This window comes from Orcinus orca, chromosome 4 (assembly GCF_937001465.1).
Source record: "Orcinus orca chromosome 4, mOrcOrc1.1, whole genome shotgun sequence".
NCBI classification, from domain to species: Eukaryota; Metazoa; Chordata; class Mammalia; order Artiodactyla; family Delphinidae; genus Orcinus; species Orcinus orca.
Genome location: NC_064562.1, coordinates 125,957,752 through 125,970,233, shown reverse-complemented (window position 1 = coordinate 125,970,233; position 12,482 = coordinate 125,957,752). Strand labels below are relative to the sequence as shown.

Below are 12,482 nucleotides of genomic sequence, written 5' to 3'. Positions count from 1 at the left end.
GCTCCGCGGCATGTGGGATCCTCCCAGACTACGGCAGGAACCCGCATCCCCTGCATCGGCAGGCGGACTCTCAACCACTGCGCCACCAGGGAAGCCCTCTTACATATACTTCACACCAAAACTTTCCTCATACAAATTGCCAGAGCAGTCTACGACTCATAATAACTTGAATATAAATGTGCTTCACCTAGACTAGAAGTGAAATGATTAGTAAATTATTACTTTAAGGATTTAGAAATATGAAAGACTGACATCTGATCACATTACTATTATTATTCAGTATGTGCTTCTTTCAGAATCATTTCAGCTATTCTAGGAGCCTCATCAATCCCGGAAATAAAACAATAACTATCATTCCAAATTCAGAATAAAGAATTCCAGTTACAAATCACATGAACAACTTAGTATATCACTTTAGGGTTTCAAATTTCCGTCATGATTGGTATCTATTAACTGAAAGATAATGGATTTGAGGCAAACCTACCATGATGTCAATCCCTTCTGCTGTAATATTTGCAGTATATGATGAATGTGTCCTTGGAATTATAAAATCTCTCTTTTAATCAGTCTTCCTTACTATGATTTTCCTTGAAAACAAAAATGAATATATTCATCTGATTTAGAATTCATTTTGATATGGAGCTTCAGTGTTGCTGTCACTGCTGGCAGAAGACAATACCGCAGACTGAACTCAGTAATCAGGACATTTTCTCAGTGTCCTTCATTGAATGTACTCTGTTGTCTGGTATTTCTAATTTTTAGATTATAACACTATACATGCATCTTGATTATAAGGAATGTCTTATCTCAGAGAGGAATTCACAAAAGGTAATCATGAAGCAATTATAATGAATGTCATTAACTCCAGAATATTTTCTAGATATGTTCATAAGGTTGTCTTATGTGCAAGACAATGTGAGAACCCTGTCACAAGTTTAGACTTAACAATAGGCATGGGGACAAAAGAAGCCTGTGAAAACAAGCAGATTAAGGTATTCATTTTGTCTTCTTTTGCACTATTGAAAGCAAATTCCTTTTGTCAGAGTCTTAGGTCAGGAAATGTAATCGCCATAATAAAGCCTATGAAAAACATAAAAGTGCTTGGATTTCCCACTATAGATGTGTTGCCTGGTAAAATAATGTGATTTTATAATTGTTCGGATCTGGTAAAATGTATATCAAAATTACTTTCATCGGGTTCATTAGAATTTGTATGACCCTAACTTTTTAGCATGAGATTAGCAATTTTTATAGTTGTGGCACCTGCATTTAGAATAGTCCCTGGTTCAAAGCACATAGTCAAAGACGTTAATGAATCATAGTATTAATATGTCAGAATAGAATCTTTGAGTTCAGTAGGCAATGAAGCGAAGGGACTAGTCAGGAGAGGCTGGTACTAAGAAGCTGGAAATTAGGTGCACCCACTGTTGTGAACCACATGCTTGAGAATGCTGCAGCAGTCACAAGTAGAGGGGGAAAGAGCTGGAGTTCAAATCCTGATTCCCCCCAGTTCACCAAAAGACACAGGAGTACAATAACTTGAGGGGAAAGTTTGAATTAAGTTATCTTATAATTTGAATGTTGTAACAAAGATCGAATCATACCACGCTTGGGTAACTTCTCATTTGGAGCTACAAAACTCTTTTAAGAACTAATCATGTAATCGTAAATACAAACAGAGGCAGCAAAGATCCCAAGGGCAATAAAACCATCTGCTATTAGTGATAGTTTCTAAATGCTGCAATTAGGACCTACATCCCCAGGAGTTTTATTGATATCACATTTAAGCTATACTTGGTACCAAACTGTGTGATAGGACATAGACTGCAAAATCCAAGAGGAGTGGCAAACTCTCAGCAGTGAATTGTTACTCCTTGTAACAAATTGCTTCTAGTCTGGAAATATCCAGAAAATAAATGGCAAGAAGCAACCATCTAGAAATTGGATAACCATAACCAGATAATCAGATGCATTTTCAAAGCCAAGTTGAGAAAATAATCTCAAAAGTGGGTGGCTGCGTGATTCAATGGAAAGTGCACCAAATGGAGTGACAAAAGATCTTGCCTCTCCTGACCATCACTCATTAGCTGTGTAACATTGAACAAATCTCCCGACTCAACATCTACAACAGTGTCTAGCAAGTGGTAGGCACTCAATAGTTGTGGATTGATTGAATTAATAAATAACCCTCCCTTCCAGGGCATGAATTTCCTCAACTTTAAAGTCAATGTTCATAGCAGCACTATTTACAATAGCCAAGACATGGAAGGAACCTAAATGCCCATTGAAAGGTGAATGGATAAAGAAGATGTGGTACATATATACAATGGAATACCACTCAGCCATAAAAAAGAATGAAATAATGCCATTTGCAGCAACATGGGTGAATCTAGAGAATATCATACTAAGTGAAGTAAGTCAGATAGAGAAATACAAATATCATATGATAGCACTTATATGTGGAATCTAAAAAATGATACAAATGAACTCATTTACAAAACAGAAACAGACTCACATACATTAAAACAAACTTATGGTTACCAAAGGGAAAATGGAGGGAGGAATAAATTAGGAGTTTGGGATTAACATATGCACACTACTATATGTAAAATAGATAACCAACAAGGACCTACTATACAGCACAGGGAACTATACTCAATATCTTGTAATAACCTATAATGGAAAAGAATCTAAAAAAGGATATATATATACATCCAAATCACTTTGCTGTACCCCTGAAACTAACACAACATTGTAAATCAACTGTATTTCAATAAAAATTTTTTTAAAAATTTAACAAGTAACAAAGAGAAAAATTGCCTAAAAGAAAATAAAGTCAGATGGTTGTATTAAATGACAATTACTGTAACCTCTAGCCCAAACTGTCCCCAAATCTCCTACATGGCTATAGGTTGCTCAGACATCCTAAGGCCCAGACACCACTAGTTCAGAGCACTAAAGCCAGAGGGAGTGGAAACTCATTTTGCACAAATGTGTTTGGCCAAAGAGAACACAATAAAAAATAGGTCCAAGTTGTGTAAACTGCCACCCTACAAATATTTTGTTTTTGTGTTGTTGCTGAACATTGAAGACAGCTTCTTATTTATTGGTCTTTACAGGCACGCTGCATGAGGCCAGCCTTAAAGTGTCAATTGCATAATTTTGAAATATAGGGACTGAGGAATATGCTCCTAGTAAAATAAGAGCAAAACTTTAAGTGTTCATGTGTTTTTATTTTTCTTCACTTTATCTGGATAGTTCATGTATCAACCTGGCTTTCATTCCCTCTCCTTTGAAACCATAATATTTATTTTCATTGAAATCATTTTCTGCTTGGTTTGAAAATATACTTTAGTAAGCATTAATACTAGTTAGGGGTTAAGTTTTAATGAAATTTTAAGGCAAAAAAGTCTTAAATCCAGTATGATTCACTTCAAAAGCCTAGGTCAAATATCTCGCTCCTCAGGGAAATCTTTTTTCCCACCATTCCTTCCTTTACTCCTTAAGCATTCTGACCTTCCATTAAAATTGTAATATTAGGTGTCACCTAAACAAATAGCTTTTCCCTAGCTTCTATCTAGTCTCCTTTCTTCTCTACTTCTTTCCTCACCTTTCTTCCCATCTCGATCTCTACCACCCTATCTTCATCATTTTGTCCTTCTATTCTTTTTTCAAGATTTTAAGAATGCAGCCCAACTGCCTGGCGTCAAAATGAAATCCACCATTTAGTGGGTGTGTGACCTTGAGCAAGTTACTTAAACTCTCTACAGCTCAGTTTCTACATTGGTAAGTTGATGAGAATATGTACTGATGGTACCTACCTCAAAAGATAGTTGTAAATATTCAGTGAACTAATATATTTAGAAAATTCAAATCATTATGCTGTACCCCTTCAACGTACACAGTGCAGTATATCAATTTCATTTCAACCAAACTGGAAAAAAATATATGTTTACAACATTTAAAGTCATGCTTAAACCATACCAAGTTCACAATGGATGTCTACTATTATCGTTGCTATTACTTTACAAATATTTACTTGGTTCCTCTGGGCACTTTGTTCCACTCAAGATACCACAGAGTCTCTCTTTCAAACATCTTGGGTGTTCTTGAACTACCTGCCACCTTTCTTGCCTTGGGTAATATTCATACATATATTTAGATGATCAAGAAACCGTGTAAGTGTAATCCACCTCCACGCACTCCCTCACCCACCAGCACCCTACCCTGCCTGATTGGCTTACAAGAAGGGAAAGCATTCTCTTCATCTGCCCTCAACAATAAACCTGCAAGGAAATAGCTATAACTCACAGCCATGTATCTATTTGTGGCTCTGATTCTTTATATCACCTGTGTTAAAATATCACAATATTTCAGCTGTTAATTGAAGCACTCTGGCGTCTTGAGTTATTTTTATAGTCAACTTGAGATGACATGTGATAGTTCAGATTAATGGAAGCTGTGAGTCAGAAATTCTGTCTCTAGTTATGGTTATAACTTTTAACATGTGCTAACATGTGATATCTGTAGATCATGTGACCTGTAGTTATTTCTAAAATGGGTATTTGAAACACCGAACTTTTGTCATGGTAACACTTTATGCTAAATGAAAGCAACACTTTAGTCTCTCGTAATTTTTTTCTGGTACCACATGTCTTAATAAAAAGCAGTCATTCTAATGTTTTTCAGATGTCTTCAGCAAACCCAAGGGTATTTAACTAAAATAAGCACATACCAGGTGAAATAGGTTTATCAACCCTTACAAGATTATTTGTAAAATGCTGATCATGAGTGAGAAAACAAAGAAAATTGATTTGCAGGAAAGAAAGTCCATCTACTTTTAAAGTTCCTCCAATGTGGAGGGAATAGATTCTTTCTAAGTCTATGAAGCATTCAGGAAACCAATGCACAGTTAGTGTGAACTCTCTAAGAAGGCAGCCTGGAGATCCTTTTAAGTGATGTGAGCAGTGAAGCTCTTAAAATGGGGCTAATTAGCTGTTTGATGTACTTGACAGAGAAAGATGTATGCAAGCAGAGAGAAAAGACTGCAAACACAGATATCCCTGATTGCATTATTGTCCAAAACTTTAATTAATTTCTTGAGGACTATCTTTTCCATAATTTAAAATGGTTTAAAAGATGTACAACTAACAGGTTCAAAGTGTTTCTTTAACTAATCATTTGCACTGCAGGAGGCTGAAAATTATAGAGCACATTTTATACTCTCCTCAAGCTGTCCAAGAATTCCTTTTACAGGCTCTGGCTTTCCTTCTCCCCCTGTTTGCACACTGGCGTTGAGAAATGTGTGACTTGACTTCACTGATATGTTGTCCAAAGCCCACAAAGCCACCCCCCCTCTGCTCTTCATGGCAGGGAAGGTGTAACTGTCTTTTGGCATGAAAATGTCCTTTTGGTACATGGGTGTCACGAGCGAGAAAAATTGGATACCGTGCCGCGGACCGGTCGGAGAGAGAGGATTTCACCACCCATTATGGGCTCAGTTAAAAAATACGCTTTTCTAAATTTAAAATACAAATGAGTCTTTCAGCTAGGATTATAAGTTTCTGCAAAATACAGTTCATAAAGAAAAAAGTTTGAATACCAACTGGGCTCAACTTTCTGAACAAAAATTATGATGGCAGTTCATACACAGCAGCGATCAAAGCATAAACACACAAACAGGTAAAGAGCTGTTTCCATTTCTTTTTGTTATCCAAATATAAATTTTAAATTTTGCTGACTTTGCTTATTTTCTCTTAGTGAGTAATTTTTCTGCGTATGAAGTTTTATCAGAAAGTCATACTTTAAAATCATTCTGCTGGTATTTTCAGGAAAACAACAAACTTAAGGATCATTAATTTTAAACAAAGACTAAGAAATAATCAACTGAGATTTGTGAGGATAACTTTAATGTCTTAGTCTCATATAGGCCATAGCATTACTAGAGAGTAATCCACATTTACAAAGTTTCCTTAGTAGTCAAAAATGGTATTGAAAGGGACTTATATTAGAGATAACTAAGATTCTTGCCAAAATCATGGCTGACACAAATTCTATGAGTTTTTCAATCTCTACACTGTTTTTATGTGTGAGTATCCATAGGACAATTCACTCATTCATTCAATAAATATTCATTGAGGGCTTACTATGTGTCCCAGTTACGGGTGATAGAGCAGGAAAGTAAATAGACAAAACTTCCTTCAAGAAGCTCACGTGATTGTTGGAGTGGGGAGTTTAAACAAACCATATAAATAAGTAATCTAAATAGTGTATTAGAAGGTGATATGGCCCTCGAAGGGAAGACAGCAGAGCACACAGTGTGGCAGCTAGTGGCCCACTGGTGTTTGCATGGAGAGGGACGGGGAGATTTTGAGCAGAAGAGTGATAGAATCTGACTTGCATTTTATGACTCACTCTGGCTGCTGTGTTGAGATTATTCTAAAGTGCAGCAAGAGTGGAAATAAGGAGACCACTGTGGAGGCTATTACAGGGATCTGAGTAAGAGGCAATGGTGGCTTGGGCCACCACTGCCTTGGAGCAGGGAGAGCTACAAGCAAACAAATGCTTACAATCCACGGGGGCTGTGTAAGGGCAGCCGTACAATGCTTTCCTCCTGCGCTTTGATCTTACCCTTTATCGTCTCCTGGACGGGGCTCCATCAATCATCCTAGCCTATCAATCTCTCCTACTCTACTCTCTTCCCAAACAGGCCCAAGCTTCTCTCATTTAAAAAAAAAAAAAAGGAGAAAAAAAAGAAAACTTTTTCCTTTAGCCTTGGTAAATGTCAGAAAAAAGGTGATGTTTGAGTGAGACAGAGAATGAGTAAGAGTTTAGCAGGCAGATAAGACGAATCCAGGTGAAGGCAACCACTGCAGGTAGAGTGCAAGGTCCTGAGGCTCGAAGAGGCAGACACTCAGGGAACTGTGAGTAGTTTGGTGTTGCTGCAGTGTCCTGGAAGGGAGAGGGAAAGCAGGTGGTTTGAGTAGCAGGTTACCACGTGCCATTGATACTATTCTCAAGAGTCTGGTGTTGCACTTTGACACCATAGTACAGGGTGGCGAAGATGGTTCCCATTGGCAAAGAAGGAGGAAGGCGTTGCCCCAGAAACCTCACTCGGCCTCAGAGTAGAGGAAGATGAGAACTGACCCCATGGGGGATCAGGTGGGGTAAGAGCAGCCCCTTCTTAGAAGGCATCGTGTAGAACTGGTATCTTTGAGAAGAGCCCCTGCTGACCAGGGGAGAGAAGGCTGTTCGCTAAGAGGGAGAACTTGTGTCTAGGGGTTGGTCTGCCCAGAGCACTTCAGGGGTGGCCTGCTGGCCAGAGCTGGGGCTCCCCTCCCAAAAATAACCCACTAATCCTTTTAAAAGCTACACCACAAGCCAATAACACAGGTATTTCAAACATAGCTTTGGGGCCTAAATTCAAACTCTAAGTTTACAAAGAGGCACTGGACTACTTTCAGGGGACATTCTGGTGTCCAAAGAAAGCAATTCTCCTTAATAAAATAGTATTTTCTTAGGGCATCCTAGGCTCTAACACAGGGGATTTTCCAAAGGCCCCAGTGAGAAATGTGGGGAGACAATGAGAAATTCTAAAATTAGGAGTAACGATGTGACTAGATTTGTATTTTACAAAGATGCTTCTGGAAACAAGGTACAGGTGGATTAGATAGCCAAGAGGCCAATTATGTTGAGACCAATATGGGGGCTTTTGTGATACTTCAATGATAGAAGTGATAGAGACTTTAAAACATAATGGGCCAGCTCAGGCACATATATCATTTTAATATAAACTCTGGCCATAGGTAAGGAAACATTTAGAAATAAATTTTGGAAGAGGAAAACATAACTGGGGGAAATCCTGCTAGCACTGAACCTCCTTAATAGCGAGAGGCTGAGGACATTAAAGTAGCAATTTATTTGATGAGCAATTGATATCTGGAAGGCTAATGACAGCCTTGTTGCCAGGAGAGCACGGTTACAGTCTCAGCCTGTGACTTTAAAAACTTCACTAGGGGAAAAATTACAGTCGGGCAAGCAGCAGCAGGGCATGGCCTACGGCACAATATGCCGATAACTAAGTCCCAGGGAAAGCTGATTTGTGGCTTCTGAGCACATGCATCGAGAGCCTCTGCTATTGACTAGTTGTGGTTCATCGGGATGTAGATCTATCCTGGATAACAAGAAAGCACTAGAGGTCTGCATTTAGCCACTGAACCAGTCTCCAGAGACTTCGTGCGGCTGTCTTTACCCTCCTACCAATCGACACATCAAAAGCTGCAGAATATATTTTCACTTTCAAAAAATGCAAACTGCAAGTGAGATAAAGTTGCCAAACTAGACTTGAAACGGGGTGAATGATTACAGCCCAGCTCCAGATATAAAGAATAAATCATGTGTGTCCAGCCAGAATTTTCTTATATGTGTCAACAAGAAAGATAACTGAGTGTCTATATACCCAGGACATCCACACCATATTAATTTGACTAGAAAGGATTAAAACCATTTACACTGGCTTTCTGACTTGAATAATTGTAAGCAGCATACTTGTGCAGGATCTCTTACTGAAGATAGCTGGTTATAATGAAATGATTAGAATATTCATCTTAGTAACCCTCAAATAATTACTTGGCATGGGTTTTTCACTCAAACCATATAGATTAAGGCAAGAATACATTTCATTTTTCATTTGCTTTAACAATTCCTTCCCTTCCTGGAGGTTTGAGACTCCACGGAAATAGATTCTACATCTTTGAATGTTTTCTCAAATTATCAGCTCTTTTGACATTGATTCTAATATCACCAAGACCTTTTCTCCCAGATGTTTTCCAGGAAGACTTACTTACAAAAGGTCCTCGCTGTTTCCCAGCTTTCAAGGATCATTTAGTTTTGGCACTCTTGATTTGGGATGTGTGCAGGTGCCTGAAAAAGAGAGAATGTTACCCTTTGGTAAGCTCTATTTAATTCTCTAAAATGAGTGAAAGGTCATGCTGAGGAGGTGAGCTCCTTGTACATTTGAAGTAAAAGCCAGTGCTTTAGTTTTAAATTCCAGGTGGCCCAGTAAGGATTGGAATGCACGGTTTGGACTGCTTCCCTTTCAGTTACCTCTTAAGGGAGATACCACTGTGATTTACTGGACTAACTCAAACCGGCTCCTTCGGGGCTGTTGGCAGGACAGGTGCTGGATTGGCACATCAGTGTGCGCATCTCTAGGTGTTGCCAGTCCCCTTATTGGGAGTTCTGTCTGGGAAGCGTTCTCTGGCTGCAAAACCCCCTGCCGCAGAGGTATCTCCTCACTGCATTTCTTCCCAACCCCATGGAAAGATTCATGCTATCTCACTAGTTCACGTATCTAGTCCATCGCTGACGTACTAGAACTGCTGGCTTGAGGTACCAAATGGTCTTTTATTGTCTCCCACTTTTTGAAAAGTAAACATTAAAATTAATTTTAAACCTAGGAAACGTGGTTGTGTTGGTACAGAGGCAAACAAAAGTTTATGCCAAAATGAAAATCACAGAAAAACATAACATACCAATTTCGAACCCGAACTTAAATTCTAAAAGTTTTTCAATTCACCTGCACATATTTTCGTATTGCAGCATAAGTGCCAGGTCTCATTTCAACACCTTTATTAAGAAAATCGATGTTAATAGCTTTCAGGCCCATTCATTCCACAGAGGTTCTCAAAAAGCTTAAAAGAATGTCTATCTCCACATGAAGGACTAGACAACGCATAAACTAAACTTGCAAGACATGCCATTTTACATACCTTTGTAACATCTGGATTAGACTATGACAGTGCCTACCTCCTGGGGCGATTCTTAAAGACCACCCAGGAAATTCAGCCACTGCAGAATGTAGCAGCAGTCTGCTGATTTAGAAATGAAGGCCATTTCACTCGTGTCTACACTATAACAGCAACCCATTTATTTAGAGCACAATAAAAGATCTGCGAGATGATATCTGAGTATTTTTCTTCTTTAGACTGTAGCTTCTTGGAGGAACATTTTTTACATACTCTCTCACAGGCCAACGTGTTGCTTCTAAAGCAGGTCTTGATCCAGTTCTGTGTACGTGTCTACAAAAGCAGCTCAAGAGCCTCAACAAGGCTCTTATTTAATTTGATGCCATACCTAAATAAAAGTAAAATCCCTAGAGTTAAGCATAAGCCTAATTGCCTAAATAAGCACATTTCATTGACTTATTTATCAATTTAATTAAATAAGTAAAATATTTAAAGCTTACTGAGATGTACGATAGGGGTTCCTAAAGGTAGTAACACCCATATGGATGTTTATGTGCAGCTTAGCAAGAGTCAAAGGTCAGTGGGTTTGAATAGAAAGTAAACTTTTACTTGCATTTCTCTAATGAACAGATCACCTAGTCTGTAAGTTTTTGTATGCTAATTCTTGTTCTCTTCTTTGATACATCATTGCCTCTGCCCAGTAATAGTTAGGGACTATAGGCTCTGGACTAGGAAGCAGGGAGCTGGTCTCTTTCAATTTGTTAGCATATCAATCCAAGACTGCCTCACTAACCACCACTGGACTCTTAGTAAAAATCCCAGCGCTATGTCTTCAAGGGATTGCTCCTCAGATATCAAAATGCATGTGCAATTATAGTGCCACCCCCAGCAACAAGGCCACCCACAGTCAGCATTTCTCATTTATTTGGGGATAGGTTTAGATAAAAATGAATCTGGGGGCTTCCCTGGTGGCGCAGTGGTTGAGAGTCCGCCTGCCGATGCAGGGGACACGGGTTCGTGCCCCGGTCCGGGAAGACCCCACATGCCACGGAGCGGCTGGGCCCGTGAGCCATGGCTGCTGAGTCTGTGCGTCCGGAGCCTGTGCTCCGCAACGGGAGAGGCCACAACAGTGAGAGGCCCGCGTACCGCAAAAAACAAAAAAAAGAATCCGCAAGCTGGGGCTTCATCTTACTTTTATAGTAGAAAAATACATTTTTTTCCTACAATTAACAACAAACTTATGGCTACCAAAGGGGAAGGGGGGATAAATTAGGAGTTTGGGATTAACATATACACACTACTATATATATATCTATATAATAGATAACCAACAAGGACCTACTGTATAGCAGAGGGAACTCTACTCAATATTTTGTAAAAAGCTATAAGGGAAAAGAATCTGAAAAAGAATATATATGTATAACTGAATCACTTTGCTGGACACCTGAAACTAACACAACATTGTAAATCAACTCTACTCCAATAAAAAATTGAATTTAAAAAATCAAAGTAAACAAGGCAAAATTATCAACCTAATTTTTAAAATGCATCATAGTTCTTTGAGATATTTTTAAATGTAAAAGGTACATAATGATTTCGAGGTAGGAGTCTTGTTTGGGGAGGAGTTGCTTTTTGCTGTGAAGTGTCAGGAGAAGGACCTGTCTAATGCGCTACAAGAGGCTGGTGAGGAAATAAGTCTCTTTGATACATGAGCCAATGAGCTAGAGCCTTTCTTTTTGTTCTCTTAGAGTTGAAGACAGGACTAGATTTAGTTTCGTTGATGGTAATGACCCAGTTACTGTTCTGTTTTCATCAGGCAACTTGTGCACAATAAGAGTAAAATTGTTGGAAGAAAGGCAGTTTACAGTTATCTTTGGAATATATGGAAATTATTATCTGAAGAACTTCAAGATTATTAATAATTGGAAGTATTAATACACATGGAAAACAAAGTATGTGCTCTTTTAATGTCCGTTTGGAGATGTGAAAACATAACTTATTCCGTGCGTCTTTCTTCAAGGCATGCAGTGCCATGCTGCTCTCTGGCGAGGGTGACCACACAATATCAGCCAAACCAGAGCCTCTGAGAGTGAGGGGAAGAAGTGTGAGTTCCTGAAGGACAAGTTCAACCAGCACTGCCCCAGGCAAACTTATGATCAGTCTATGTACACATAACTTCTAGACTCCTCCAAATATAACCCTTTCCCATTGTAAATAATTTATTTCATTTTCATGTTAAACTCAGAAACAATGATTCAAAATGCCACTCTAAACCAGCTAACAAACTTCATATTCACAAAACAAACTCCCAAATCTGTGTTTTCTCATATTTTTTGAGTGTCATCATTAATGAATATTTTGATTCTGGAAGATAGTAAAGTTGAATCTACTTTTTAAAATTTATAACGTGCTTTTTGGATTTAAAAATATATTTCAGAAACATTTTCAGTGGCTTAAATCGCCCCAGAAATTGCAAATAAAATCATGTAATAAAAGCAATACCCATTTGTGAATTTTAACCAATAATAAAGGCAATTTTTAGTTATTTAACTGTAGATTACACATAATAACTTGAGCAACTGTGTGTGTGTGGCTGTGTGCTATGTGACTGTGAGTCTGTGTTTGTTGGCGGGTAGGCACATGCAAGAGATAATATTCATTCAGCTTTCCTCTGAGTATATTTTAAAGGCAAATGTAACAGATTTTCTGCTTTACTGCTTATTTTGAGTATGACTA

General features: G+C 38.5%; 1 long non-coding RNA gene across 1 annotated transcript; it reads right to left on the bottom strand.

The window, feature by feature from the left end:
- Positions 1-481: 481 nt before the first annotated feature.
- On the bottom strand, positions 482-10,129 carry LOC125964354 (uncharacterized). The gene is made up of 3 exons (XR_007477325.1): positions 9,771-10,129; positions 8,847-8,922; positions 482-587 (listed from the first exon to the last, which is right to left on the bottom strand). It is a non-coding gene; the product is annotated as an uncharacterized LOC125964354 (long non-coding RNA).
- Between the last annotated feature and the right edge of the window lie 2,353 nt (positions 10,130-12,482).